The following is a 7,595-nucleotide window of genomic DNA, read 5'->3' as shown; positions in this document are numbered from 1 at the left end:
GGGGCTGTAAATCTCCAGCGCTGGGGCCGTGGCACGGCCAGGGCTGTGCACACACGTGTGTGCGTGTGTGTGTGTGTGTGCGTGCATCCTGCGTGCGGGTGCCTGCGTGCGCTCCTTGCATGGCTGTGCATCCCGCGTGCCTGCGTGTCCGTGTTCACGCTCGTGATCGCGTGTGAGCCCGCACAAAGCCACGCGTCCCGCGCCGTTGTCACCAGATGTCGCTGTCCCCACGGCCACCGCCGCCGCCGTGCTGGGCCCGACCCCGCGCTGCCACCCCGGGGGGGGGGGTGGAAGGGAGAGGGGGGAACCCAGGGGGCTGAGCCGGGGGGGTCTGCGGTGTGATGAAGGCGGCAGCGCGCAGCTGGGGCTCTGCGTCCCGCATCCCTGTGTTCTGCGTCCCTCCATCCCCGCGTTCTGCATCCCGCATCCCCGTGTCCTTCCATCCCGCATCCTCGCACCCCCGTGCTCTGCATCCCCACGTCCCCGCACCCCCGTGTCCCAGCACCCCCACATCCCTGCACCCCCCTCCCCTATCCCTGTGTCCCCATGCCCCCCCCGCGGCGCCGGGGCCGTTCCCCTCCCTGCCCTCATCCCATCCCCACCTCCCAAATGGGGCACAGCCGGTGGCTTTGGGGACGTTGGGGCCACGCAGGCGCCGGGCGCAGCACCCTGCCCCGCTCCCCCCACCTCCCCGCCCCCCCTCGCAAAGCCGCACAGCTGAGCCGAGGGGGAGGACCCGCGCCCGCACGCTTTCACCTGCCATTTAATTGGATGTATTTTTAATTAATGGCGCCTCTGGGACCAACATGAGACAACATGATCTCTGAATAGGGACAGGGGAGGAATTGGGGAAGGTGGGAGGATTGGACCACGGGGTGCGCTTACCCGGCAAACGCTGCCATCAATCACCACTACTTTTCGGCTCTGGACTTTTGGCTGCTGCCCAGGGCAGGGGGGAGCGTGGCCCCCGTCCCACTGCTGCCTGGCACCGATGCAATGAGCTGCACGGCCTCAGCTGTGGCATAAGAGGGGGGGAGGACGACAAAGCCTCCTGTGACCCCCAGGCCTCGGCGGGAGGGGAGGGGGTTGGGAGGACTCCTGGCTGCTCTCCGTGCCCCGCTGCCCCCACCTGCCCCCCGCCCTCGCTTTGTTCCTCCCCGCTCGGGTGAGGGGCACAGCTGGCACCACCACAGCCCCCCCGCACCTTCTGGCACAGCCCCTGGGGGGGCCGGGGCAGCTGCCCGGCCAGTGAGGGCCGGGGGGGGGAGCCGGGGGCTGACGGTCGCCCGCGGCAGGTGCCGCCGCGCAATGTAGGGCAGGCATTAATATTTAGTGCCGCTGGGGGGGGCCGCGCCGGGGTTGCGGCACAGCTGCCTCCTGCGCTGGAATGCAAACTGCAGCGCTGCCACCGCCGCCCTGCTGTGTGCCGGGGGGGCGCTCAGCCACGGGACCCTGCGCGGGACGGAGGTGTGACATGGAGAGAGCGCCGTGCCGGCCCTGGGACGCCTCCAGCTGCACCGGGGCCTTTGTTGCAGCATCCCAGCAGCTGCGGCCTGCTGCTGGGGACAGCAGTGCCTGGTGGCCATCTGCAGGGACCCCACGGCGGCAGTGTCCCCATGGCTGCAGGCAGCGCCGGCACTGGGCACCTTCGCATGGCTGCAGCCACTTCCAGTCCACGTGGGGAGGCTTTGGGGAACTCAGCCCTGCCTGCTGCCCATCCATCCATCCATCCATCCATCCATCCATCCATCCATCCATCCATCCATCCACCCACCTCCCACCTCTCCGTCCATCCGTCCATCTGCACACACCCCATCTCCCGTTCCCCCCAGGCCCGGGCTGTGCGGATGCGCGCGCATGGTGGGTTTATTAGCGTTATTTCGGCATTGTGATGCAGAGAGAGTAAGTGTAACAGCTGCTCCGTGCTCGTGGTGTTTATTGTTACCTAGAGACAGCCCACTGGCTCCTTCCCAGCCCCCCCCCCACGCCCCGGCTCCCCACACTCGGATGCAAAATTTATAGCACGCAGTCCCCTCTCGTTAACTCTCTGCCTTCCGGGTGGGGACGGTGCCACGGGATGGGGACAGAGATGGGTCAGGGCTGGGGGGAGACGGAGGGACAGCACTCGTGACGTGATGCCGTGCACCAGATGGGGCCGTGCCACGCTGTGCCGTGCGGCGCCACGAGATGCTGCGCCGTTCTGTGCCACCCTGTGCTGCGCCGTGCCATGCTGTGCCACCCGCAGCCCCAGTCGGGCAGCACGCTGTCCCCGAGGAGCCCGTATCCATGGCACAGATAATCCGCCGTCCGGGCCGGGTGCCAGCCGAGCTGTGCTGCCTGGCTGTGGTGGGGGGGGGGGGGAGGCGGCCCGGCTGCCATCACCATTGGCAGCAGCCAGAGGAGCAGCGCAGAGGTTCAGCGCGGGCCTGGTGCACCGTCAGTGTTGGAACGGGGTGCTGGGGGAGCATGGGGGGGGCAGAGGGGGCACGGCTGGGGGTCTGCGGGTGATGGGGGCTGCGGGGCTCTGCCCATGGTGCCACACGTCCCCCTCCTTTGTTCTGCTGGGGTTTGGCAGAACTGCACAGCGCGGCCCAGCACAGCATGGCATGGCGTGGGGTGGCACAGCACAGCAGAGAGCAGTATGGCATGGCACAGCGTGGCACAGGATGGCACAGAGCAGCGCGGCATGGCGTGGAATCACACTGCATGGCCCAGCACTGCACGGCACACAGCACACAGCTCAGCACAGCATGGCACAGAATCACAGAACTGTAGGGGTTGGAAGGGAGCTCCAGAGCTCATGGAGTCCAACCCCCTGCCAAAGCAGGTTCCCTACAGCAGGTCACACAGGTCGGCATCCAGGCAGGTCTTGAACATCTCCAGAGCAGGAGACTCCACCACCTCCCTGGATGAGCCCTGCATGGCACAGCGCGGCTCAGCACGGCATGGCACACACAGCGTGGCACACGGCGCGGCTCACGGCGGCGCTTTGGTCCCTCCACACACAGCCCCAACCCCATTCCCACACGGGGGGACAACAGGGGGACGCCGTGGGGGCCCATGGTTGCTCAGCAGCACTGAGCCCAAATGGGGCAGCAATGGGGACAGGTGACCCCCACCTCACTGCCCCCCAGCGCCCCCCTGCCCGCTCCTTCCATCTCTCAGCAAGTTTTTTATGTGATTACCGGCACTGCATGGTAATTAGTGCTAAACTCATTTGCACAACTACAGTTAATTGGCTACAACAATTAATTAATGTGTTGGAAATTTGGCACCGGAAGAAAAAAAAAGAGAAAAAAAGAAAAGTTTGCCATCAGAGCGCCGGGGGGCGGGGGGGGCACCCACCTGCAGCCCCACCTCCCCCCCTTTGTTCCCCTCTCTGTCTTCCTTTCTCTTTCTCTCTTCTCTCCTTTTCCTTCTTCTTCTTCTTTTTTTTTTTACAACTTAAGCAAACTCATTTCCCCGATAAAATACAGCATGACTAATGACTGGAGCATGTAAAAATCATTGGGAAAATGTCCTTGGAAGACGAATGCATTTTCAGCAGAATAATTAACTTAATTAACAAATTCGCATGCATATTCATCAGGCTATTAATGTCTTCTCAGCTCAGCTTGACGAACATTGCGGTAATAACCATCTCATTTGCATACCGCATTCTACTGCTATCCAAAAAAAAAAAAAAAAAAGAAGGCGCACGCACACAGCAAAGCGCCCAGGCGGGGGGGGCTCTGCGGCTGCTGGGGGCACGGGGTGGGATATGGGGGGATATGGGGGGATTTGGGGGGGATATGGGGCAGATATGGGGGGCGATGCAGCAGGGGTGGCCCTGTGGGCGGTGCCTGGAGGGGCGGATTTTCCCGGCTCCGCCCACTTTTTTGCCGCGCCCCGTTTGGCCACGCCCCCCTCCTCCCGCGCCACGCCCCGATTGGCCACACCCTTTCTCCGTTGACCACGCCCATCTCGGTTGGCCACGCCCCGTTCGTGTTGGCCACGCCCACCGGTGGGGGTGCACGCCATGCATGCACACAGCACACGCGTGCACACATGTGAACGTGCACACAGGCTGCACACGTGTGCACACGCGTTTACACACATGCGCCGCTCACATGCACACATGCCAAGCACATACACAGATCTGCATGTACACACGTGCTGTGCACACTTGCATGCACACACGCCGGGCGCAACACGTGTGCTGTGCTCACACACCATGTATGTGCAAGGCTCAGGCTGCACACGCTGCAGGAAGTGTGCACACGCATGGCACACGCATGGCAGACGCATGGCAGACGTGGGGTGTGTGTGCAGTGTGGGAGCACAGCATCTCACTGCCATGGGGAAAGAGCGTGGAGAAGGGTGACAGAGTGTGGGGAGGGCAGAGGGGTGAAGGGGGGGCAGATGGAGGGACAGAGGGACAGAGGGACAGATGGAGTGAGGGAGGGTTAGGGTTAGATGGATGGATGGAGATGTGAAAAACAGAAGGACGGAAGGATGGATGGAAGAATGGATGGATGGATGGATGGATGGATGGATGGATGGATGGATGGATGGATGGATGGATGGATGGATGGATGGATGGAGAAACCACAGAGGGTAGAGAAATGGATGGATGGATGACGGAGGAACCATGGATGGTGGATGGATGGAGAAATCAGAGATGGTGGAAGGATGGATGGACGGACGGACGGATGGATGGATGGATGGATGGATGGATGGAGGAACCAGAGATGGTAGATGGAGAAACGGATGATGGAGGAAGCATGGATGGTGGACGGATGGATGGATGGATGGAGAAATGAAAAATGGAAGGATGGAAGGACAGAAGGATGGAAGGATGGAAGGATGGATGGATGGACGGACGGCCGGCAGGCACGCAGGAAGGTGGATACAGGGAGATGGATGGGAGGGTGAGAGGACGGTTGGACGGACAGACATATGGGACAGACGGATGCTTTGTGGCTCAGGATGTCCTGCAGGCGCGAGTCACCGGAGCTTGCTGTGACGCAGGGGCTCCGTCCCTTTGTCCCCAGCTCTGAGCGCTGGGTTTTGAGGGTGACCCCGGGGACGGGACAGGACGGGGACGGCAGAGCCCCCAGCCGCCGCTCCCACCGGGGACCCTGCCGGCCCAGGGGTGGGGCAGCTCTTGTCCAATCCCCGTCCAGACCTCGTGCCTCCATCCAATCCCCTGCCGGGACCCGCCCTGCTGGCCAATCACAGCCGGCCCCGCCCTGCCACACCCACCCCGCGGGGTAACCCGGAGCTGCGGGGGGGGGCGGGGGGGGGGCCGGAATCGCCGCATCAACCCGGCTCAGCTGCGAGCTGCCCGGCGCTCAGCGCGGTGGATCCGGAGACCCCGAGCGTCCCTTCATGGCACCACCAGCAGCAGCAGGCAGCGCCTGAGCTCATCCCCACGGAGCGATGGGGAAACTGAGGCACGGCCGCGGCCACCGGGTCCCCACAGCCTTCGCTTTGCCCCCCCGGGCATCCCCAGATGCTCGCACCTGGAGGGCAGCCCTGCGAGGCTCCGGGGGGCCCGGATGTGGGGTGAAGGTCGGGTGAAGGGCGGCGGGGGGGGGTTGGGGGGGGGGGATGCTGCTGCAGCGCGCCGTGCCAGCTGCACCCGCAGAAAGGCAAATAATTCAGCGGCACCAACCGGAGAGGAATCAGCCCTCGGAGCCACGTGCCAAAATACCAGCAGTAAAGTAGTTAAATTAATCCAGCGCCGAGTGAGGGAGCCTGCGAGAGCCGGCTTGGGCCCCGATCCAAAGGAGTTAATGTCCCACAGTATGATCGATTAGTTGTCAGATGTGATTTCAAACCAATACAAGATGAATGGCATAATTTTCCTTCTCTCATTTTAGACAGAATTAAGAATCCATTAGCTAACACAAATTTTTGGCAACTTTAATAAAAAGCTCCGATAGACATTTGTAGCAAATGCTCCCCCAGGTCCCTGCGGCCGCCCTCGCTCCGCCCGGCGCAGTGGGGACGCGGCCGTGACCCTCTGCCAAGAGGTGACACTCAGAGATGCCACCTCCAGCGCCAACCCCGATGCCCACCAAGGGTCCCCCCGTGGTTTGGGCTGCTCCCCTGTGACAGCAGTGCCCACAGAGGGGTTTCCCCTCATGGCTGCGGGGTCAGGATGCGCTCCGTCCTGCGGAGGAGCCGGTGCCACACGTGTGATGAGTGCGCAGGTCTCAGCGGCGGGGCTTTGTGCAGGGACTCGTCAAGGACAAACCGTGCACAAGCTGCTCCTGCCCGTGTGCCCGCAGGCGTGGGGCCGCCGTGCCAGCCCAGCCGTGGCCATTATGGCTGCACGCGCCAGCTGCGGCCGCACGATCCCACATCCCTGGGGAGGCCGGGGGGGCCGGGCACGGTGCCACCATCGGGGCTGCCGTCGCCGCCGTAGTGCCAGGCTGAAGGCTGTGAGGTGGGGCGAGGGGCTTCGGGATGAGGGCACGGCAGCGGGGGAAGCTCAGAGATCGGGTCACCCAGGGTACGATGGGGACGGGGGGGTCGTCCCCAAAACTCGCGGTGGAGCGGCACAGAGCTCAGCACGCAAGCTGCCCCGTTTGCGGCCGATCCTCAGCTCTGCAAGGTGACGACCCGTGGAGCACCCAGGGGTCCCGGCCCCGTGCAGCCCCTCGGTGGGGGGACACAAGGTCAGAGCCCCTCCTCCTGCACTGCTGCTGGATCTCCGGATTTTAGGCACCAAATGGGGTTGAATTAGGATTATTATCACAGCTGTTCTAAATGTAATTAGTTTTGCTCTGAAGTTGTTTGCTTTGCCGGGATTACGGCACAATCCAGCCGATCCGCCCGGCGCTAACTTGAGAAAGGCTTTAATTACTCTAATAAAGAGGATGCCGGGTTAATTTGATGATTCCAAAGGTGTGTTTTTCAATTACATTTAACCCAAAAAAAAAAAAAAAAAAAAAAAGGATTTATAGTTGGACAAAATTTAATTAGGAATGCACAGGAAGGCCGGGCCAGGCGGGCTGCTCATGGGGACAGCAGGGCCTTGGCCACCAGCATCTGTCCGAGGTGTGACATCTGTCTGTCCCACTCTGTGACGGCCGTCTGTCCTGCAGCACGGATGGACACACAGCCCCATCTGGGACAGAGCGGGTCAGGGCTTTGCAGGGCCGTCCCCACGTCTGCAGCTCGGTGCCTTGGGAGCAGTGGGGCGCTCAGGTGTGCAGAGGGATGGAGCGGAGTTGTGTCTCCTGGCTGACAGGAACCCATCGAGGCGGAGGGGATCCAGCTGTGAGCACGAGGAGCACGCAGCAGGAGAGCGGCCGGGCGCTGCCACCCGCTGCAGACCTCCAGTGAGCCCGGCTGCACCGAGCTGCCAAGAGAAATGGGCAGAGGATGGGATGAACGCAGGCCAAGGCAGGGCTGCGATGCAGCCGCCGTAAATCAGCTTTTAAGTAGCAACAAAATGGACATTTCCCATATGAAATGTGCCACCGCTTGCCATGGAGAGGGGGGTGAGGGGAGGGAGCCGGGGTGGGGGCCTGGGCCCAGGGTGCTGCGGTGGGGATGGGGATGGGGTGGTACCCACAGCTGGGGCACCTCGAGGTGCTGAGGGG

This window comes from Lagopus muta, chromosome 25, assembly GCF_023343835.1.
Source record: "Lagopus muta isolate bLagMut1 chromosome 25, bLagMut1 primary, whole genome shotgun sequence".
In the NCBI taxonomy this organism is placed as follows: Eukaryota; Metazoa; Chordata; class Aves; order Galliformes; family Phasianidae; genus Lagopus; species Lagopus muta.
The sequence above is the reverse complement of the archived record's forward strand: the minus strand, read 5'-3'. Positions refer to the sequence as shown.